General features: G+C 40.7%; 1 protein-coding gene across 3 annotated transcripts in view; it reads left to right on the forward strand.

The window, feature by feature from the left end:
• The first annotated feature begins 4215 nt into the window (after positions 1-4215).
• The window catches only part of Atf7 (activating transcription factor 7), a 113610-nt gene continuing 93829 nt past the window's right edge, over positions 4216-23996 (forward strand). For 2 of the 3 annotated variants that reach the window (XM_005353801.3, XM_026782646.1), the window contains exon 1: positions 4216-4296. The gene's annotated coding sequence lies outside the window, so the exon portion shown is untranslated. Of the gene's footprint in view, positions 4297-4316; positions 4621-23996 lie in introns of those variants that run through there. The other variant, XM_026782645.1, reaches the window with a different exon arrangement.

Genomic DNA, 23996 nt, shown 5'->3' on the forward strand with positions numbered 1-23996 from the left:
TATAAATTTGGCAAGCGTGCTCCCAGCCGCTGTTTCTGCTTTCCTGGTCTCCGCGGGAACGGTGGTTCTGTAAATCTATTTCGCCATTAAAGCTGTATATATATTTTTACAATCTGTCAGCATTCGTTTACACCGTTACACAGAAGGGAGGGGCATTCTGAATGGATTATTCTTAGAAAAAAACATTGTTTCTAGGAATGTTCTGTCTACAATCCCCTTCAAGGTGACCTTGTTTGCCACAATTATAACATTTGACATTTTGATTTTTCCTCAAACCTGTCGAAATCACCTCTCCTATCCATGGTCATGAGATCCAATATTAATTTTATCTTGACTCCATTCCTCCAAAGGGGCTAATCTTGCCTTTAATGGCTGAATTATCATTTTGCATAGAGAATTGGCATTTTATAAGCCAGAGATTAAACTATTATTTGTCTAGCTTCTGAATTTGGTATAATTCTATCTACTGCTGAAGTCAATCTTAGTAAAAATTCCATAAAGGCTTTCTTTGGGCCCTGTATAAGTTTAGTAAATTTTCTTTCCTATTTTTCCAGTTCTGTCCCAAGCATTCAAAGCTGCTGCATGGCATAAATCCGTGGTATGGTCACCATATACAGCTTGCCTTCTATAGTAGCAGAATCTCCTTCTCCGACAATTGATCATGGGAGAGTTCCCTACCTCTCACTTTACTCCATTGTTCAATAATCTTAGCCTCTTCTCTGAACCAAGTACTTTAATGTAATTGTGGACCAGGCTCTAAAACACCTTTAACCAATTCTATCCAGTCTTTAGGGATAATTCAGTTACAAAGTGACAACAAGTGTGCTTCACAAAAGGTGAATGCATGTCATATGAGACAGTTACTTCCTTGACTCTCCTTAAGTCTAATATTGGCACAGGAGTTTGCTATAGCAGAGCCTCTGCCATTTGGCAGTTCCTGTAAGGTTACTTACATTAAGGTTGGTTGTCTGAAAACCTTAGGCTGTTCCTCTCTATTCTTATAATGCAATGCTGAAATTGGCTCTCCCTTAAATTTCTCTATCTAGATTTAAATAGTGATCTGTTTTATTAGGTTTTTGTAAGACCTGTATATAGATGGAAATTTCTGTCCCACCTGGTCCCGCAACCATTCAGTTCCAAAGAAATACACAGAGGCTTATATTATAAAGTGTTTGGCCTATTAACTCAGGATTATTACCAGCTAGCTCTTATCCAAGTTGAGCCACATGACTTGAGACCCTCTCTCAGTACAGCTTTCTCATCTTGATTCCTCTATATCTGTCTGGTGAGTGCATCTTTGACTTTCTTCTTTCCAGAATTCTCCTAGTCTGGTTGATCTGCCTATGCTTCCTGCCTGGCTACTGACCAATCAGTGTTGTATTAAACCAATATGAGTGACAAATCTTTACCTCGTACAAGAGCATTATCCCACAGCACCTGTATTTTAGCACTCAGATTAACCAACTTTTTAGTGATAAGACAAAAATGATAAAGTTGTTTACAATTGGCGTTACATAAATCCCATCTAAATTAGATACCCTCTCATTCAACTGTCTAGCATCTTATCATAGAGACCCAAATCCCTTTGTTGTTTTTTTCCCCCATTTTTTAGTACGGAAAAAAATTCTCTCTTTAAACTAATTCCTCCCTTTAAGAATTCCCAATTGTCGCCGGTTGGTGGTGGTGCACACCTTTAATCCCAGCACTTGGGAGGCAGAGGCAGGCAGATCTCTTTGAGTTCAAGGCCAGCCTGGTCTACAAGACAGGCTCCAAAGCAACAGAAAAACCCTGGCTCGAAAAAACAAAACAACAACAAAAAAGAATTTCCAATTGTCTTACCAGCTCTACTGATGATGTTGATGAGGATGTGAGGCTGATTGCTGCTACATAGAAGAGTAAAAACCTGAGGGTGTTAGGTGTTGGGGTGTTAAGATTCAGCCTGTGGTTTACTCTAAGTCCCTGGGTGCAGTGCCTAGCACTAAGTGGGGAAGAGAACAGAGTTCACCACCATCCAGTTCTGCCCTACTTCGGCCACCTGCTGCACAGACCAAGGACATGATGATGCCACCATTAACTGTAAAGAAGAAAACACAAAGCAGGGCGGTGGTGGCACATGCCTTTAATCCCAGCACTTGGGAGGCAGAGACAGGCGGATCTCTGTGAGTTCGAGACCAGCCTGGTCTACAAGAGCTAGTTCCAGGACAGGCTCCAAAAACCACAGAGAAACCCTGTCTCAAAAAACCAAAAAAAGAAAACACAACTAGTCGTTTGTCTGGAACCCTGGAATCCCTTGACTCTACTTATAGTCTCAATTCTTAAGTTCTTATTTCATAGTAAAACACACACAAAATTACCATTTTAACCATATCGTGTGTGTGTGTGGTGTGTGTATTACAGGATGGTCCCAAAGTCACAGAGATCCGTCCGTCTCTTCCTGGTGATAACTTTTTATTATTTATTTATTATTTTTTTCAAGACAGGATTTCTCTGTGTCACCTTGGCTGTCCTGGAACTCTCTCTGTAGACCAGGCTGGCCTGAAACTCAGAGATCCTCCTGCGTTTGCTTCCCAAGTGCTGGGGTTAAAGGTGTGCACCATCACTGACTGGCTTTGATAGTTTTTCAGTGTAGCTTTTACATTTGATGTTCTCCTAAAAATCTTCTTGAAGTTATCTCTTAATAATTCACTCCTCAGGCTGGAGATGGCTCAGCAGTTAAGAGCACTCACTGGCTTCTCTCCCAGAGGTCCTGGTTTCTGTCGCAGCCCCCACAGGCAGACATCACTTAGGGACGCCACACCATGCACAGACAAATGAGTGGCTCAGTAGTTCATTCAAGTACAAATGTTTTCTCCAGAGGTCTTCTCTTAGAACTAGCAGTAGTTTCCTCCCCTCCTGAGCTGTTTTGTCTTATTACCCTGAAGCACTCTCTGCTTTTCTGAGGTGAATGCGCTTACTGGCTTATGCCCTCTCTCCCCCTCAACTCTAAAATAAAAATTCCGTCAGGGAAGGATCAGGTCTGTCTCCACTTCTCCACATGACCGGGCGTGTTTTGTCTGCCATGCTGTGCAGACTCCAATCTAAGGCTTCCCACTGAACTACACTGAGTCCTACAGAGCTTTGTGTGTGCGTTGTTCATAGGTCCGTGGGTTCCTTTATTCCTGTTCATTTGTTTGCCACAGGATTTCTCACTGGCCCGGAATTGTCAAGCAGGATAGGTTCTGGGATGGAATTCTGGTCTTGTGCTTGCAGGATGAGCACTTCATTGGCTCAGCTATCTTCTCATCTTTTCTTTGTGTCATTACAAATAAGAGTGAATGGGATTCCTAGCCCATTGTCCACTCTCAGAGAACTATCTCTTCCATAGGCATTGGATCGTTGGGCAGGTGGATTGCCTTTTCCCAGCGGATTCCCTCCAGTTTCAGGACTAAGGGCATTTAAAACTACGTTGGCATTAAGGAAATACTGATCCTGAAGACTAGTAGTATCAACCGGTACTTAAAAAAAAAAAAGTATACAGTTCTGATCCAACGAGATGGCTCATACTATACCAGTCTTCCCTGGACATCTAAATTCAATCCCCTAAACACACAACAGTGGGAAGAGAGATCTCCAGATCTCTGACCTTCGTATGCGCTCCACTCCACCCCCTGCTAATAGGTAAGTGTAAAAACAAACTTTTTTTTTTTTTTTAAGTAGTCTCTGCAGTCGAATCCTTACCACCAACTCCCCCTCACACTCCCGTCCTACTGCATACAGCCAGACACCGGACGGAGGTTACGGCCAGTGAAGAAGAAAATAGAAAGCAGTCACCTGTTTGGGACGCTGAAAGCCCGTTTAACTTGCTTCATACAACTAGTCACGAGCTTGCAGCCCCGAGCCCATCGATTTGCTTTGCTCCCTTCGTTCTCCTTTAACAAGGGTGTATTTTTAGAGCTGCCTGAGATAATATCATTCCCTTCGCCCGTGGATAGCCACACCTACGGACAACGGGAGATTTCCTTGCCGCTTTCTCCCTCCCCCTCATCACCCCGGATTTTCAGCCGAACACGTGTGAGTCGTGTGTACAGCACTCGGCCAGCCTTCCACTCACGCCACGCTCACAGCAAGCCCCGCCCCGCGGTCCCTTTCCAACTCGGCCCCCACGAATCGCGCCCGCACCCCCACTTCTCGCGAGAAGTGAGCACGCCTGGCCGGACGGGAGAAAAGTATCTGCTCCGCTGAGGGGGGAAAGGAGGAGCAGGAGACAGATTGTGGGACCGAGCGCGGGCGGGCGGGAGGCGCCGGAGCTGCCAGCGGGTGAGTCCTGTTAACATTAGCTGGTCCGTGGTCTGACATGAGGCTCCCCTTCTACTCCGGCCAGTCCCAGCGTCCCGGGCCGGGGTCTCCCCTCCCAGTCTGTGTTGGACGGGGGCGCTGAGGCGGTGGCCGGGCCTGTCTGAGGAAGAGGGTGGGGCACAGTCTAAGACAACCAATAAAAGAGCAGGAAGCCACAATTGGCGGCCATGAGCGCTAATAGGAGATCGCCTTTACCTTACGGAGTGCCGCCCTCTTCTCTTCTCCCGCCTCCTTCCTTTTGGAGGAAGGCGGGGCCAGAGGACTGAAGTGTGGGGAGAACTTGGGGTAAGTAGCCCCGGGGGGCACAGGGCGTGGCGAGGAAAGGGGGTTGAATCCTGAGGGAAGAGAAGTGTAGTGGAAGTCAAATGGAATAGCAGAAAGTAATATCAGAATATCTTGGAATAGCAGAAAGCGGACGACTGCTAAACTAGGTTGACGACTCAGGATTTCCCTTAGAGTGGGGTTAGGGCTCGGCACTGCAAAGAGCAGAGGTAATGGGCAGTAGGCAGGTTCGGGTGACATCCAGAGCCTCGCTCAGCTGAAAGCATGCGTTGATCGGCTGAAAAGCTCGTCGAGGTGGACATTGGAACTGAGGGTTTGGCGTTTTGATTGAATTCATAAGAATCAGCAGAAACATGGTATCAGAAAGTATGGCTTTGGAGAGATTAAGTGGATGAATTTAGGAAGACTGAGTGCCTTGAGTTGCTAGAAGGCATCGCTTCGGTAATAGTTTGGAAGTCCGGAGGGAAGGGGGGAATATTTGGAGAAAAGACAGCGGCTGACATACAAGTCTTTAGCTTGGGTCTTAGCTGCCTTGGTCGGAAGGCAGTCGGGATTTTGCTTAGTGATTTTGGTGGACATGGCACCCAGACCAGCCAAAATTCTGGCATAGGTGTGTAGAAGAAGAAAAATAGTACACTGCTCTTGTTCTCTTTTTTCCAGTATTTCCCTTTTCAAGTGTCATCTCTTTCAAAACACAGGGATGTGGGTCTGGGACTTCGAAGGCCCAAGTTGGAGACCCGTAGGGACTTGTTGCTCTGAAATGCTTGTTATGTTCTCACTGGGGTGTTTACTACCCAGGCACCTCCTACCCAGATTCCCGTGTTACAACTTTACAAACTTTGTTTTCTGCTTACCGGAGGGTGTTTTAATATCTCTCAGAGTTCATATGAAGTATAGATTTGTGGAGATGTGCAGATTTTTTTCAGCAAACTCATTTGTTTCCTATGTTTAAATTTTTCAGCAGTATAATTTCTGTAGAACCTGTATATATCTCTAAACACTAACAAATAAAGTTTGTTTCTTTAAATATGGCTTTTCCCTTTCATTCATTAAGAGTAATTTAATGGATGATTGAACTTAGTCTTAATTGTCTTGTATATGTTCTTATGTATTAATTGAGATAGGGTCTCATGCAGCCCAGGTACACCTAAAACTGAGGTAACTGAGGTTGAACTTGAGCTCCTGATCCTCCTTTGTTCTTCTCCCAAGTGCCGAGGTTATAGACTGAACACTCAGGGTCGTGTTTGTGTGTGTGTGTGTGTGTCTGTGTGTGTGTGTGTGTGTGTTATGCAGCATGCCATGTAGCCCATACTGGCTTTGAACTCATAACCTTGAATTTGTGATCCATCTCTACCTCCCATGTGTGGGAATTACAAGCATTCATTCCCATGCCCAGTTTATCAGTTTATGTGGTTTGAACCCAGGGCTTTGTGCATGCTAGGCAAGCACCTGTACCAACTGAACTACATCCCTAGTTCCCTCTTAATATTTTAAATGGAGTGAATAAAATAAATCATAGTTTAGGAAATTGAACATTTCCCCATGCTTTCTTTGCATCCAGACTTAGAAACTAAAGAGCTACCATAATATTTTAAGGCAGAGGTTGAGGAACTCTTGTTTTTAAACATGGGGGATGTAAAGTAAGTGGAAGCTATTGCGAAATTTAACATGACTGTAAGAAAAGAAGCTAAAGAGAAGTTTGGCAGCTATATGAAGTAGTCTTACCAGTTCGTAATTCTGCACAGAAAAGGACAGAACATTGCCATTTGTTTAGTAATTGTGTATCATTTAATAATGAGTTAGACTCATATAGCTCATCAATAACTTCTTTGCTAATGCACAGATTACATTCCTTCTGTCCAGTTGTGTGTGTGTGTGAGAGAGAGGGAGTGTATCTGTGTGTTGTCTGTGTGTCTGTTGGAGGCTGTGATAGTGCTGGAGCTGGACTTTCCCCTGGGCTATGTGTATGCCAGGCAAGTTCTCAACCACTGAGTTTTAACCCAGCCTCCTTTACTTTTGAGAATTGAAGTACTACTAATGAAGAAGACCCCCATCCCATGTGGGGTTTGTGTGACCTTCTTTTCAGCAACCAGTTGAGCCATTTCCCCCTGGTTAGAATTTGTCCCTACAAAACTGTTGAGACCAACCAGTGGCCCTTTAGTACTAACATAGTCCCTATGTTAGCATATTACTTTAGTACTAGCATAGGGACTGAATTGGGTTCCAGCTGGGAGCATTTACTACTGGACATTCAGAAAAATTTTCAGTTTTCCAGGCAATAGTCTTCCTCTCCCTCCTCGAAAAAAATCCAGTGAGAAAACAAAGTCTTTTGCTTTGGTCTTCGGATCTAGAATTTGTGATGGCTTGAACCTGAACACTCTTAAGTGAAAGATTTTTTTTTTCTCTCTTGGGCAGTGTTCTCACCTGGGAGAAAGATAGACTTTGGGGCCTGGGTATATGGCTCAACAGGTGAGCGCTTGCTTATTATGGATGAGCCCTGTTACTACATAAAACTGGGCACGGTAGTGAGGACCTGTAATCCCATCGCTGGGGATGTGAAGGCAGAGCCCAATCATTCTTATCTATGTGGCCAGTATAAGTCTAGCTTGGGCAACATGAGACCCTGTCTCAAAGAAAAGCAAAAGAAAAACAAGAAGAAAAAAATTAATTGATAATAATTTGTTAATTGATCATAAATTCTTCTGACTTAAATCTAAAGTCATACTAGTCAGCAAGATTGAGATTTTTTTTCCCTTAATATTGAACTGGGCAGGTATAGGTGTAGAGAAAATGAATTGTTGGATTTAAATGGCTTTTTGGGAGGGAGCAGGAAAGTTTGATAGAGGCAGAGAAACTATCTTAAAGTTTATAGTAGATCTAAGCTTTTATAATTTATAGAATTTTTAAAATACTTTTTCTTAAAATGTTATTGTATCTTGTCCTTTTTCCTTTCCTAATTCTCTTTTTTGTTTTTGTTTTTTTCAAAACAGGATTTCTCTGTGCAGCCCTGGCTGTCCTAGATCACAAATTCACAGAGATCTACCTGCCTCTGCCTCCCAGGTGCTGGAGTTGACCCTTTCCTAACTTCTAACCAAAACAGAGTTATTTTTCAATCAACTTTCAGCACTACTCTTTTTACCTTGAGTCCCTGGCTCTACAACTCTCAGAAGGTTGTTTTGTGAATTTTTTTGTTTGTTTTGTTTTTCAAAACAGAGTTTTTCTGTGTATCCCTGGCTATTCTGGATCTCACGGTAGACCGGGCTGGCTTTGAACTCACAGAGATCTGCCTGCCTCTGCCTCCCAAGTGCTGGGATTAAAGGTGTGTGAATGTAAGACTGAGCTTTTTCTAGGCTCTAGAGGGGAAAGTCAGTGTTGCCTCCATCTCCTGTCTAGGTGACAAGGAGGAGTTTTTTTTTTCCTTACAAGGAAGTTTTAGGTGGAGCAAATAGCACTGTCTTTCAAGTGTTTAACAAGACAACTCTTTTCTTGGGACAGACTGGAACATAATTGCCCCATTCCTTGATAAAGGTGCCAACACAAAAGTGCTTATTTTGTTTCTTTGAGAAAAACAAATGAGATATTTGCTTAAAAAGAAAAATGTTTAACTATTTTTTAAATGTTAACTTCTTTAAATTTTTTAAAAAATGTTTCTTTGACTTTGCAGTTCTTGAAAAAGTCTTCCTTTTTCTCCAAAAACATGCTGCAGATGGGTTAGTGAGATGGCTTCAGAGGGTAAAGGTGCTGCCTGCCTATGCAGACCCCATGGCTTGAGCTATATCATTCTCAGACCTCACTCTGTAGACCAGGCTGCCTCTGTTTCCTGAGTGTTGGGATTAAAAGTGTGCACCACCATCACCCAGCTCACTTTTTAATTTGTGTGTGTGTGTGTGTGTGTGTGTGTGTGTGTGTGTGTGTGTGTGTTTGGTAGGGGTGTGTGCACAAAGGTCAAAGGAAGGCACTGGGTGTTTGTTCTATCACTTTCTTCTTTATTCCCTTAGACTAAGTCCTTTGAGCCTGGAAATCACCAGTTGGCTATGCTGAGTGGACAGTGAGCTCCAGGAATCTGATTCTTCTTAGTGCTGGGACTACAGAGGCATAATTCCATACCAGGCCTTTTGAATGGGTGCTGAGAATCTCAACTCAGGGGTTTTGTTTTTTGTTGTTTATTTATTATTTTTTTTTTTCGAGACAGGGTTTCTCTGTGGTTTTGGAGCCTGTCCTGGAACTAGCTCTGTAAATCAGGCTGGTCTCGAGCTCACAGAGATCCGCCTGCCTCTGCCTCCCAAGTGTTGGGATTAAAGGCGTGCGCCACCACCGCCCGGCCTTTATTATTATTATTTTTTTGGGGGTGTTTTTTCGAGACAGGGTTTCTCTGTGGCTTTGGAGCCTGTCCTGGAACTAGCTCTGTAGACCAGGCTGGTCTCGAACTCACAGAGATCTGCCTGCCTCTGCCTCCTGAGTGCTGGGATTAAAGGCGTGCACCACCACCTCCCGGCCTTTATTATTATTTTTTTTTATTTTTTATTTTTTGAAACAGGGTTTCTCTGTGTAACATCAGTGGCTGTCCTGGAACTCTGTAAACCAGGTTGGCCTTGAACTCACAGAGATCTGTCTCTGCCTCTGGAGTGCTGCAATTAAAGATGTGTGATAATATGTTTTGGCTTCTTGGCCATATATATATATATATATACACACACACATACATATATACACATATATACCTGTGTGTGTGTGTGTGTGTGTGTGAGTGTTCTGTCTGCATGTACAGATCCTATTACAGATGGTTGTGAGCCACCATGTGGTTGCTGGGAATTGAACTCAGGGCCTCTGGAAAAGCAGCCAGTGCTCTTAACTGCTGAGCCATATCACAAGCCCCTACTACTCATATTTTGTATTATTGATAAATTTGATAAGCATGATGACAATATTTTCATTTTGGGTCACTGGTAAAATGTACAAGGATAGGCTGTATTAGCTCATCCAACTTACCCTTTTTCTCTTTTCCCTTTTCCTTCTTTTTTTTTTTTGTTTTTTGTTTTTTGTTTTTTGTTTTTTGTTTTTTTTTCGAGACAGGGTTTCTCTGTGGCTTTGGAGCCTGTCCTGGAACTAGCTTTTTTGTTCTTTCCTTTTCTCCCTTCTTTCTCTCCCCCTTCCTCCTTTCTCTTCCTGACTTGAGAATGAATCCAGAACCTCCAATAAGGTAGGCAAGTGAATTTTATCCCCATGAAACCACTGAATTAACATCCCACCCCATAGCCTTTATGTTCTGTGAAATATCAAGAAGTATCTTGTTGAAACTCAAATATGTTCTATTTGAGACATCCTTGAATTCCTAGGCTGGTGACCATTGGATAGGGGTAGAGAATGAGAATATAAAGTTAGATATTGTAATTACTATTTACCATTTGTTTGTTAGTTTTGTTCTTTCTTCCTGTGTGGTTTTTTTGTCTTTTGAGGTAGAATTTGGCTATGGTGTCCAGTCTGGCTTCTGACCTCCCAGCTAACAACTCTCCTGCCTCAGCCTTCTAACTGCTGAGATTACAAGTAGTTATACCATCATTCCCAGTTTTAACTATCTTATATTAATGGCTTCCTTCCTTCCTTCCTTCCTTCCTTCCTTCCTTCCTTCCTTCCTTCCTTCCTTCCTTTCTTCCTTCCCTCCCTCCCTCCCTCCTTCCCTCTTTCTTTCTTTCTTTCTTTCTTTCTTTCTTTCTTTCTTTCTTTCTTTCTTTCTTTCTTTTTCTTTGTAGTCCTAGCTGTCCTGGAACTCAGCGAGAACCACCTGACCCTGTGTCTGTGTGCCATGCCTGGCTTTATAGCAGTGTTGATAGATTACTGTAGGACATGCTGATATATCACAGACAATCTGTTCAGTTCTTTTTAGACTCTCCTGGGAAATAGCACCCATTCCATCAGTCTACAGTTTCTTCATTCTGCCTTTTTGATTGTGTAATGACTGAAAGTGTTAATTATAGTAGCTTTTAGCTCCCCTCCCCCACATTGCCATTAAGTGTAACTTTTTTTTTTAATTTTTAATGGTACCTGGAGTGACAGCCGTGGGTGCTGGGAACCAAACTCTTATATTTTTGATTGTGAGCCTAGCCTTTAATGGCTGAGCTATCCCTCCAGACCTAAGTGTAACTCTTGAAGCAAAATTTTCCCCAGACATTTTAAGTTAGAAATCAGAAAATTAAAGCTCCTGTCCATGGAACAGTTAGTTACTTGCTGCTTCCCCATAATTCTAAGGTTTCTAGTTTAGAGCTCTTGTCACCTTTTGTTTGGAATATAAACTAACACCAGCTGTGTACAGACATACATAGTTTCTAGTTACAGTTAGTGTGGTAGGTCCGCATTCTAGAGCAGAAATGGTGTTACACATTAGCTAGGCCATCAGAGGCCATCTAGGGAATGAAGTCTTTATATTGTCAGGCAACAACTTTTCTGCATGTTAATTTTAGACTTGACAGTTGAATTTATGTTTGAGCAACTTTAGTTGATGAATACATCTTAAAGTACCTTCCTCTTTTGGGGTTTTCATTTTCACTTTCACTATTTAAAATTATGAATTGTATTGGAGATGGAGCGCAGTTGGTGGAGTGGTTGCCTTGCATGCAGGAATCCATGAACTGAGAGCATGGTGGTGCACACCTATGATCCAAGCATGTGAGGTGGTGGCAGGAAGATTTGAAATTCAAGGTTATCCTAATGTACGTATGGATTCTCCTGGGAAGCATGGTAATCTTGATCACTCTTCAGGTCCTCTCTAGTTCAAACATATGTAAATAGAGGCTCAGATCAAAGAACTGTTGACAAATCAGGAAGAAAAGTAGGTTGTAAAGAAAATGAAATTGACGTGATTCTGCTGACCCAGTGGAAATGATTAAAAAAACAAGGAACATAAATAATAGGAATAATCATGTCTTTGAACTAAAAACAAAACAAAACCCAACAACAAAGATTTTGCATTGGATCATTTCACGTCTTAAAAATATTTCATCATGATATTTTCTCTTCAGTATTTCCCTGGTGGACACTTTTGTTTTGAAAGGATGTTCAGTGGTTTTATTTTCCTGTTAAATTGTAGTATTTTATTTCCTTCCCTTACTTGTTCTTTTATACAAGTTTGTTTTTCATATATATGGATTGCCTGAGTATGATGAAACAAAATTCAGTTCAGTTTGAAAGTAAACATTTGCTATCTTGCTTCCTTGGGGAGGGATATGATGAGTATTATAAATTCAAGAAGGTTGTGTGGGGCTGGGGATGTACCTCAGTTAATGAAGCCCTGAGTTCCTCTTGAGCACTGCATGGTACACAAGCCTGCAATCTCTGAATTTAAGAAGTATAGGCAGGAGGTCAAGGTCATCCTTGGAGAATACTTCCTGGGCTAAATGAGTCCCTATGTCAAAACAAAACAGAATTGCTATATGAGAAGATAAACATCTTATTCTTAAAACTTTGTAGACTGGGGCTGGAGAGATGGCTCAGCGGTTAAGAGCACTGACTACACTTCAGAGGACCTAGGTTCTTTTCCCAGCACCCACATGATGGCTCACAACTGTCTGTAACTGCAGTTACCAGGACACAACACCTTTCCACAGGAAAACAAATTCCAGTGCACATAAAAATAAATGATTGATTTAAAAAAAATTTTTTGTAAGCTGACATTTAGGAAAGGCTCCTAACTAAACCCAAGCTCGGTATACTAGTCTTATGAAATGTGCTTAGGACAATACTTACTAGTTCTGTTGCTTTCTCTCATCTTTTGGCAACTTCAACTCTAAATGTTCTCATATATATGAAAACAGACTTTTTGGAGAAATTTTTTTTTCTTCAGCATTGCATTTCCTCCTAATAAGTACCATTTTATGAAAATCTAATAGAAGCCAAGATTTAGCGTAAGAAGTTACTTGCTGAACCTGTGGTGTGGGCCTCTGTGGTAACAATGCTCTACCACAGTGTCTCCTAGCTTGCCTTTGAGGTGAGTTGCTTGCTATGATCTTCCTGTCAGGTGCAGTGCTTCTTTCTGAGGTAGATAAATAAGGCTATCTGCTAGACTGGTCAGACTTTTTTTACTTTTTTTAAAATATTTATTTATTTATTTATTTATTATGTATACAATATTTTGTGTGTGTGCCTGTAGGCCAGAAGAGGGCACGAGACCCCATGACAGATGGTTGTGAGCCACCATTTGGTTACTGGGAATTGAACTCAGGACCTTTGGAAGAGCAGGCAATGCTCTTAACCTCTGAGCCATCTCTCCAGCCCCTAGACCGGTCAGATTTTATTTGGGATGCATGATACAGTAGAAACACTGCTTTTTTTTTTTTTTCAAATTAAGCAAATAGGGAAAGGCTGGGAATGTATCTCAGTAGAACAACCCATTGCTTGGCCCCAAGTTCAATCTTTAAGCACCAAAAACTACCACCACCACCACCACAAACAATTTTTTAAAGAACTTATGTGTGTATAATGTATGTGTGTAAACATCAGATGTCTTTCTCTGTGGCTCCTTGCCTATTCCTGCCGGACAGATTCTCACTGTATCAGGTGTTCACCAGCAGCCTCAGGTAGTTCCATCTCTTCCTTCCCCCAGCTTAGTTTGTCTCCTCACTACTTTCTTTGTATAGGAGTTAAAGGCTCATGGCCATTCCCAGCTTTTTAACTGGGTGCTAAATTTAGGTCCTTGTGCTTATGCAGTTCTTTTTTTTTTTAAATAAAATTTAATTTTCTTTTATGTCCCTTGGTGTGAGGTTGTCGTATTGTTGGAACTGGAGTTACAGACAGTTGGGAGCTGCCACGTGGGTGCTGGAAATTGAACCTGAGTCCTCTAGAAGAGCAGCCTTAACTCTTAACTACTGAGCCATCTTTCCAGCTCCAGATTATGCAGTTCTTATCCACCAAAGCTTCTCCTCAGTCTAATAACCTTTCTTTTTGGAATAAGAGCATGCTTGACTATATAAAATCAAGCTTTATTGAATAGAACATTGGGTTGTTAAAAATGGTTTATGTTGAAACTAGCTTGTCAGTATGATTTATTAAACCATCAAACTAGAGTGATATTTCGTTGGTTTTACTTTAATAAGTTTCTGACACTAACATAGATCCAGTAACACCATTAATGGACTTACTTTTTAAAACTTTGTTCAAGCAGTATTTTGCTGATATTGTGTGAAACTCATCTATGCCAATCAGGGAGTATGGACTACCCCCAGGTAGAGCCTGTGCTACAAATGAATGTGTAGACTTAGAGAATATTAATAGATAATTTTCTCTAGAACTAATCTTCCCCATAATTATCATTGTACAGTATTATGACTACCTAGAACAAAACATATGCTGAGGTCTTAAAGTCCAGGCTAACATGATGGCTTTGGCTTGTGTTGTAGGAGGCTGCTTGTTCATTTCCTGACTGCCCAGACTCCCAAAATAATCACATAGAAACTGTATTAATTAAATCACTGCTTGGTCCATTAGCTCTAGCTTCTTATTGGCTAACTTTTACATCTTAATTTAACCCATTTCTATTAATCTGTGTATTGCTACATGGCTGTGGCTTACCAGCAAGGTTCCGGCTCATCTGTTCCCAGTGGCAGCTACATGGCATCTCCTTGACTCCGCCTCCTTTCTCCCAGCATTCAGTTTAGTTTTCCCCTGCCTACCTCTATTCTGTCCTGCTCAGGCCCAAGACAGTTTCTTTATTAATGAATGGTATTCATAGCATTCAGAGGGGAATCTCATATCACCTCCCCTTTTCTGTTTAAATAAAAAGGAAGGTTTTAACTTTAACACAGAAAAATTACATATAACAAAACACGTATCAAGCAAAAATTAGAGTTACAATATTTATATTTACGTTATCTTTTATCATAACTAAGGAAAACTATAATTATCCATTTTTCAACTCCATCAAAGGCTCCAGAAAGATATATTATTACCTAAGTAACAGGAAGTGCATAGTAAGCAACTTCTAAAACTCTAGAATTGACAGAGACAGCTCACTGCCTGGACAATCACCCAAATTTCTTCTATATCATTGGGGTACCCATCCTCAGCCTACCAGCCTATAGTATCTGGCAGACTTTTCCATGAAACAGGAAATTTCAAAGACAGTTCTACCTATATTGGCAGTTTATCAGTCACTTTCTTCTATGTCCTGCAGAATGTCTGGCAGACTCCTTTTGTTCTTTCATAAAATAGGAATCCTGAAGGACAGTGTCACCCTTAGGCAAGTTCAGCAGTCATTTCTGTATGGGTCCTGCATGTCCAGTTCATACAGCATGCCATCAAACAGTCCAGGCAAGAGCAGTTTCTTGCCCAAATGGCTAACAAATTCCATAAAAAGCCTCTTTGTTGCCCATTTTCCTCTTGAAGTAATTGGTGCTTCCAGGAACAGATGCATCTCATTGTCATGAAAAGTCCTAAGTTGTTAAACATTTTAAATGCCCTATTCTGTAGTCTTTGAAAGGTTTGAAGAATGCCTATCCATCTGAAATACATCTCTGTACATCTAGAAAATCTAACTAACATGAGTACAAGCTTGACTAATATATTTGATTATCTATTACCCTATATTTCTTAATTGTGCATTACATTTTCAAATGAGCTGCACAAGCACAATACCTTAATCAAGAGCAGAAATATATATATATATATATATATATATATACACACACACACACACACACACACACACACACACACACAGCAAAATTGATCTAAAATTTGTATCAATAAACCAAGGTCCATACCAATGCAAAGTATCCATCTCTATAGCACATCCCCTTTTAAATGTAAACAAACATTTATAAACAATATATGGAAATTTGGGCATAGTTCTCTCCAAACTGCTTCCTGCTTTTTGTTGGGGAAAATATTTTTGGGAGTGTTCATGGCAAACTTTTGGGGGGGTCTTTTTCCATCAAACCACATTAGTCTGGAATTAATCCACAGATTCTTGTCTTCTGTGAAAACAAAAGAACCTCTTTTTCAAAGCAACAAGACCTTAGACCCAAATTTTGAAGTTATGATACCTTTAAAATATCCATGTTGGTTTGGCTTAGCAGCCTATACAATGAAATGTCTCTCTGTACTTAGCTCATTCACAGTCAAGTAATTTAAAGAAAACACAATAATATACATAATCCAGACTGTGAATTTTCCATCTTTACATGGCTTTTTCTTTACTTCTTTTTATAATTCTCTATATTTTTCTTCTCTCTCCCAAGCCTACGTACATTTTTTAAACACACTATGCCTTGTTTAGAGGTCTTTTATGTCTGAATCTGTCCTATTGTGTATCTGAAATTTTCTTTTGATCAGGACTGTTTCTTAAAATGTTAAAATGGCTTGGCTAGTAGTAAGGCTGCTTTGCCTTTTGGCTCTGCCCAGTCCAACATGGCAGAGGTATGTTCATTGCCTCTGTTACTGCTGTTTGGGAGTTGTCCTCACCACTTGAACTCTAGTAACCAGTTGACCCATGCTGCCACCAAGTAACTTGCAACATGTTGCCCACAAACCTCATTTAAGTACTTGGCCTCCTGAAAGAGCCAGAGTTTGTGCTTCTAGCATGACCTAGGAAGCCATCATTCCTTCTAAGCTCTCTCAGGTTTTATATGGATTTAGCTAGCACACGTTGGAACACCAATTTGTTGTAGGAGGCCGCTTGTTCATTTCCCAATCACATGGACTCCCAAAATAACCACATAGAAACTGTATTAATTAAATCTCTGCTCCACCCGTTAGCTCTAGCTTCTTATTGACTAACTCTTAACATCTTAATTTAACCCATTTCTATTAATCTGTGTATCACCATGTGGCTGTGGCTTACTGGCAAGGTTCTGGCTCATCTGTTCTCCATGGCAGCATCTGGCATCTCCTTGACTCCGCCTCCTTTCTCCCAGCATTCAGTTTACTTTTTCCCACCTACCTCTATTCTGTCCTGCGTAGGCCCAAGACAGTTTCTTTATTAACCAATGGTATTCATAGCATACAGAAGGGAATCCCACATCAGGCCTGTAATTTTATTCCTGTAATTTTAACCAAGGAGACAAACAGGAAGAATTCTGTGAGTTTTGAGGCAGCCTTGGTTTTGTAGTGAGTACACAAGTATTCTGTGCTACAGAGTGGGACCAAGTCAAAACAAAACAACAAAAACAACCCCCCCCCAAAAAAAAACACACACACACACAAAGAGCTAGAAAGATGATAAGCTCTTCTGGCTATAAATCATAAGAATTTTAAGTTAGTCCTTAAAGATCAATATTTTGAGCCTGACACAGTGGTCCATGTCTATAATACCAGCCATTTGGGAGGCTGATGCTTCAAGAGGAATGCAAGTTCAAGACTCATCTAGAAAATGTAGCAAAACCCAGTCTAAAAAGGGAATGGAGGGGGACATTAAAAATGTAGCTTAGTTGGTAGAGTGATGGTTTATCAGTCTGACAACCCTGGGTTTGGTCTCCAACTTGGAATGGTAGTGATGCTTGCAGTCTCAGTACTTGGGTGGCAAAGTTAAAGTTTGAGGCCACCCTGAGCTTATGTAATGAATTTGAGGCCAGCATGGGATACTTGAGACCCTGTCATAAACAGATAAACTAAAGATGAAAAAAAATTGGGGGCTGGAGAGATGGCTCAGAGGTTAAGAGCACTGGCTGCTCTTCCAGAGGTCCTGAGTTCAATCCCAGCAACCACATGGTGGCTCACAACCATCTGTACTGAGATCTGGCGCCCTCCTCTGGTGTGTGGGCACACATGGAGGCAGAATGTTGTATACATAATAAATAAATAAATCTAAAAAAAAGGAAAAAAAAATCTGTGATGATCACTGTTATTTTAGGGATCATTCTTTATCCAAAAATGGGCGTCAAAACAAAACAAATTTTATTTATTTATTACTTATTGAAACAGGATCGTGTTGTAGAGCCAACTCAAGCTAGCCTGGATCCTCCTGTATATTCCAGGCTGGAAGGTGGGGTCCTTCTGCTTTTGTCTCCTTAGTGCTAATGTTAGTCATAAGAACTCAAAGCTTGAACTCAAAGAGATTTGCTTTCTTCTGCCTCCTAAATGCTAGAATTAAAGGGGTGTGCCACCACATCCAGTTTATTTCTACTTTTGCTTCTTGCTGTCATTTTATTATTATTATTATTGCTATTTTTAAGGCAGTGTCTCACTCTGTAATCCTGACTAGTTTGAAACTTGCTATTGTTATGGTTCCTATTATCATTTCTGAGGATAGCTCAAAGTACTTTTTGAATATTCTAAAATTTCTAGTTAGGGCTGGAGAAACGACGTGGTGGTTAAGAGCACTGGTTCAAAACCATCTGTAACTCTGGTTCCAGGGAGTCCAGTGACTTCTTCTGGTCTTTGCAGATACTAGAGGCACATGGTGCACAGACATATACACACAGACAAAGTACTCATATACATAAAATTAATGTGTTTTTAAAGATTGTTTGAAAATGTAAAAAAAAAAACAACTAAAAACTCTTGAGTCAGGTCGTTGACCTTTATAACCCTGCTTCCAGAGCAACAATAAGCATTGGCCATGAGTCACATAACTTCTATTCAGCTTGGTTCTTACTAGCATCTGTTTTCTGTCAGTTGCTACAAAACTGTTTGGTCCACTTAGCTGGTTGTTGTTGAAACCTGTCCCTTCATGTCTGAAAATCAAATGCAGACATTAACTTCAACATTCTGTTGATTATTCTGTCTCAGTACTATACTACTGTTCTGGGGTTTTTAATTAAATTTTAATTTATTTAGTGTGTAGGTGCCATGGCACAAGTGTGGAGGTCAAAGGGAAACTCGGAAGAGTTGGTTCTCTTCCGCCATGTGGGTCCTCAGGGTTGAACTCAAATTGTCAGACTTTGTGACAAGTCCATTTTCCTGCTCAGCCTTCTTGGAGAGGCTTCTGTATATCTTATGGCCATGTATCTTTTTTTTTTTTTGTCAGTATTATCTCTTTATGTGCTCAAAAATTGCTAATGGTTCCTCACCTGGGCATTGTGGTATATGCCTATAATGCCAGCACTTGGGAGACTGAGGCAAGAGAAGCATCAAGAACTAAAAGCTGGCAGTGATGGTCCATGCCTTAAATCCCAGCACTTGGGGGGCAGAGGCAGGCAGATCTACTAAGTGAGTTTCAGGACAGCCAATGCTACACAGAGAAACCCTATCTTTTTTTGTTTTGTTTTGTTTTTTGTTTTTTTTTTCAAGACAGGGTTTCTCTGTAGCTTTGGGAGCCTTTCCTGAAACTAGCTCTTGTAGACCAGGCTGGCCTCAAACTCGCAGAGACCTGCCTGCCTCTGCCTCCCGAGCTCTGAGATTAAAGGCGTGCACCACCACCACCCAGCTGAGAAACTGTATCTTGAAGAATAACAACAATAACAACAAAAAAAAGAGCTGAAGGCTAGCACTGGATATATAGTAAGTTCCAGCCATCATGGGCTAATGGGCTATAAAGTGATACTTTATCTCAGTCACATCCCCATACCTGTCACCTCCCCCAAAAAGAATTATTGAGGATTTTAAAAACGTTTTGTATACCTGAATTAATATCTATTGGTATTCACCTTATTAGAGATTAAAATATAATTTTCAAAAATAATAAGAAACTCATACTATAACAAAAATAATTGTGTCTGTATTGCCAGAAAAAAAAAATAAGGCTGGAGGTGAAACTCAGTAAAGTGCTTTCCTGTCTTGCACTAGGCCGTAGGTTAGTTCCATAGCACTGTGTAACCCAAGTTGGTGGCATGTACCTGTAATCTCTGTGCTTGGGAGGTGCCAGCCTGGGCTAGAGACTCTGTCTCAAAGAAAAAGTTGAACATGGTATCATACATCTTTAATTCTAGCACTCGGGAAGCAAAGGAACGTGGATCTCTGTGAATTCAAGGCTAGCCTGGTTTACATAGGGAATTCCAGGTCAACCAGAATTACATAGAGGAACCCTGTTTCCAAAAATGGAAGGTAAGGCAGAAGATGGTTCGACTGGTCAAGGTGCCTGCCACAGAAGCTTGATGACCTGAGTTTGATTCCTGGGACCCACGTGGTGGAAGATTATCCTTCAACATCCATGTGCATATTGTGATATATGCTTATGCCTCAGACCCATACACAAAAGGAAAAATCTCAGGAGAGAAGCTTCAAAGTGCTTTAATATCTTGCTTCACAGAAACATCTAGTTTCTTATACCCTCTTCTGCATTCAGTCTGGTTAAGATAGGTTGTTTTCCTTTAAGTATATGAATGATATGACCATATATGTATAACAGAAAAAGGAAAGATGACTTTTAGGTAACTGTAGCCTCCATTGATATGGTACCAAAATCAAAAAATGATTTCTTAAATGTCTTTATAGTTTGTGGCCTGAGATCACTTCTGTGAAGTCTAATACTATTACATTGAAGTGTTTTGGTCTTTAAGGAGATCTTTTCAATACTTGTAAATGATTTTTTAACTCCACAAGTGAGCCTGGAGCCACATGGAGAATAGCCGCCTTACAGACTTGAGAATACACCTGTTTTCCAATAGAGAAGTTAGAAGCTTAATGATTCTCAAACGGTGGTCATCAGAATTTCCCAAGGTATTTTTTATTTTATTCTAGTTAACTAACTTTTGTTTAGGTAGTCCCAGGCCATTTTAAGTCCCCATCTGTAGTTGAGGATGAACTTGAACTTTCTGTTCCTCCTAGCTCCAACTCACAGGGCTGTGCCACCATTTCTGGTTTATAGATTTATGGGGATCAAACCCAGGGCTTTTGGTATGCTAGCCAAGCACTTTGCCAGTTGACCATCCCTGTTTCATTTTATTTTTTTAATGAGGTAGGGCCTATTCTAGTTAGGCCTCATTAGTCACATTGAATTCATATACAATTTTAATTTGTATGTTGTTAGTGACTGAATCCAGCACCTTATAAGTGCTAGGAAAGAACTCTATAACTGAGTCACATTTCCCAACAACACTACTCTCCATTCTGTGTGTGTGTGTGTGTGTGTGTGTGTGTGTGTGTGTGTGTGTGTGTGTGTATGTGTGTGTGTGTGTGTGTGTACGTAAGAGAGACAGAATCACTTCAGTTTTATATTATGATTCTGTGTATATCCATAAATATACAACAGTGCATTATGAAGATCAGTGGACAGCTTTGGGGAGTTGGTTCTCTCTAGTATGAGTTCTAGGAATTGAACTTAGGTTCTCAAACTTACTGTGTTTTAGTTTATTTCTGATGTTGTGATAGATACTTTGACTACAAGCAATTTAAGGGATGATAACATAGTTACTCATTGAGGTAAGTCAAGGCAGGAACTTGAAGGCAGGCCTGTTGGCTATTTCAGACAGCATTATCTCCAACCAAGCAACTTACTTCACAGCCAGAGAAGTGTAACAGGAACCATGAAGAACAGTGCTTTCTAACTGGCTTGCAGGCCAGCTTATACTCAGCTAATTTTCTTATATAGTTTTCGGGACTGCTTGCCTAGGAATGATACAGCTCACAATGGGCTATTCAATTAACAGTCAAGATAACCCCCATCCCTGATACCCAAAGGCCATTCTGATCTAGGCAATTCCTCAATTAAGGCTGTCCTTGCAGATTATTCTAGGTTGTATCTAGTTCACAGTTAAAACTAACCAGAATACCTGGCAATGCTTTTGAGCCTTGAGGTCTCACTTTGTAATCAGGCTGGCCTCAGACTTGTAATTCTCCTGCCTCAGGTTCCCTACTGAATGTTGGAATTACCATGTAAATTCTTGGGCCTTGGTGCTAAGAACAATCCAGGAAGCCTAGGAATCTCCATTTCTTGGCAAGGTGCCCAGGTGACTCTGCAATGCTTAAAAACTACTGTGCTGCCTTTACTTTAGTTATTTTTAGATTTATTTCATGAGTGTGAGTATTTTTCCTGTATGTATATATGTGCATCATGTGCCTGTGTAGTGCCCATGGAGTTCAGAAAATGGTGTCAGATCCCAGGGCACTGGAGGCACAGATGTGTGAGCCACCATGAGGGTGCTGGGAACAGAACCTGGGACCTCAGCAAGAGCAACAGATGCTCTTAACTGCTGAGCCATATTCCAGCACCCTTACCCTTACAGAAAAAAAACCAAACATGTAATTTATAAAATTTGGAAATTCAAACAAAAAGAAGTTAATATTTAGATATATTATAAGTGACTTAGTATTTATGTATTAATAATTAACATATAAATTTTGATATTCTCCCTAGTTAGAATATGTTATTTAACCATGTATTCTGGGATTATGGGATAAAGACCAGATAATAAATATGGTAGACTTCTGTTAAATTTACTCAACTCTGCCATTCTAACTCAAAAGTAGACATGGATGATATATTGATGAATAAGCATGGGTATGTTGTAATATAATTTGTGGGAGGGGCTCCTGGGGATCAAATATAGAGTATTTCATCATGTAGGCTGGGCAGTTTTCTCCCACTAGATATGTCCCCACTTCTATAACTTTTTTATAGGCACTAAAATTGAATTTCATATAAATTTTATGTGTCATAAAATAGTCTTTCTGATTTTCAGCCATTTAAAAATGATTCTTGGCTTACAGGCTATACAAAGGTAGGTGGCAGACTGAAAGATTTGGTCCATGAGCTGGAGTTTCCTGATATTTAATATATACTACAGATAGATTTTGAATTTAAAAATAATTACAAGAAACTATTATGCTTAATCTTAAAATGGAACATTATAGTATCTATTTCATTATTTATAATTTTGATTTTTACTGTTTCAGTTACCTCTGTCAACTGAGATTTGACTATATTAAGAAAAATTCCAGAAAGAAACAGTTCATTAATTTTAAATCACATGCTACTATTAATAGTGTGAGGGAATCTATGCTTATCCTACTCCATTTCTGTTTAGGACCCTGGGATATGAATTGCCCCTTTGGTTGTCTGGTCCTCAAACCCATATTGTATGTTGCCTGTTAGTCAGCCTTAAATATTGTATTGTATTTATATTGCCAAAATATAGATTAGGTAAGCCTTATTTTACTTAATAATAGTCTTAAAGTCTAAGAAGTTTGAAAAAGACGCACCAGGACATTATCCACTGAAGCTCCGTTGGTAGAACACTTGTCTAGTGTGTCCTGGTTTCCATCCCCAGCAGCACATAAGGTACTCAGAAGGTAGAAGCAGGAGGATGAGAAGTTCATGATTATCCCTGGCTACATAGCAAGTTTGAGGCTAGCCTGGGGTACTTGAGACATTGTCTCAAAACAAAAACAGGCTGGGTGTGGTGGTACATACCTTTAATTTTTAATCCCCAGCACTCAGAAGGAAGAGTCAGGAAGATGTGAGTTCAAGACCAGACTGATCTACATAGTGAGTTCCAGACTAGCCGAGACAGTAATGAGACCCTGTCTCAAAAAACAACCACTACCACAACCAGACAGGCCCCCACCCCCACCCCATGTGCTAAACAAAATGAAACCCAATAAAAACATGGAAGCAAGGGCTGCCTCTGGTTCTCTGACCATGCTGCAGAACATACAGAAAAAGCAATGTATGCAGCATTTGGTGCTATTATAATTGAGGTCCTCCACTGTGAGTCTTGGAATCTTTCCCTATAAGGGAGAACTGTTGTATTTAATTTCCTTCATACTTCAAAGCCATTTGGTGGTAGTGGGGCATGATTGTTATTCTAGCACTTGAGGCTGAGGCAGGAGTTGCAAGAGTTTAATCTGAGCCTGGGCTTCAGAGTAAGTCCAGACCAGCTTGGCCTACACAGTGATATTCAAAGAAAAAGAAAAGAAAGGAGGTGGAAGGCCGGGCGGTGGTGGCACATACCTTTAATCCCAGCACTTGGGAGGCAGAGGCAGGCGGATCTCTGTGAGTTCGAGGCCAGCCTGATCTACAAGAGCTAGTTCCAGGACAGGCTCCAAAGCTCCAGAGAAACCCTGCCCAAAAAAAAAAAAAAAAAAAAGAAAGGAAGGAAGGAAGGAAGGTAGGAAGGAAGGAAGGAAGTGGAGAAAAAACAAAACAAGAACTTGTCCTCAAGTTCATGTTTCTGGATATTCACTTTGTATACCAAGAATATAAGAGACCCGTTAGGTGCTAATTGTTGAAATACACAATTCAACTTAAGTAGTTGTATAGCATGCTCATTTCATATAACTTTCAGAAGGTACAAAAGATTTCATTGTTCTTGTTTGGAGGATGTGAGAACAAATAAGTAGAATTCAAACTACCCTCAATTTTTGTTCCTTATTCACCAATTTTTATAACTCTGCTTCCCCCTCCTTCCCCCCACCCCAAAGCCTCTTAGGAAAGAATTTCACAAAACCCTGATATAGGAAGGGTATGATGGTGCAAGTCTGTAATGCCAGAGTATGGGAAGCAGAGACAGGAC

The sequence above is a fragment of the Microtus ochrogaster genome, chromosome 15 (assembly GCF_000317375.1).
Source record: "Microtus ochrogaster isolate Prairie Vole_2 chromosome 15, MicOch1.0, whole genome shotgun sequence".
In the NCBI taxonomy this organism is placed as follows: domain Eukaryota; kingdom Metazoa; phylum Chordata; class Mammalia; order Rodentia; family Cricetidae; genus Microtus; species Microtus ochrogaster.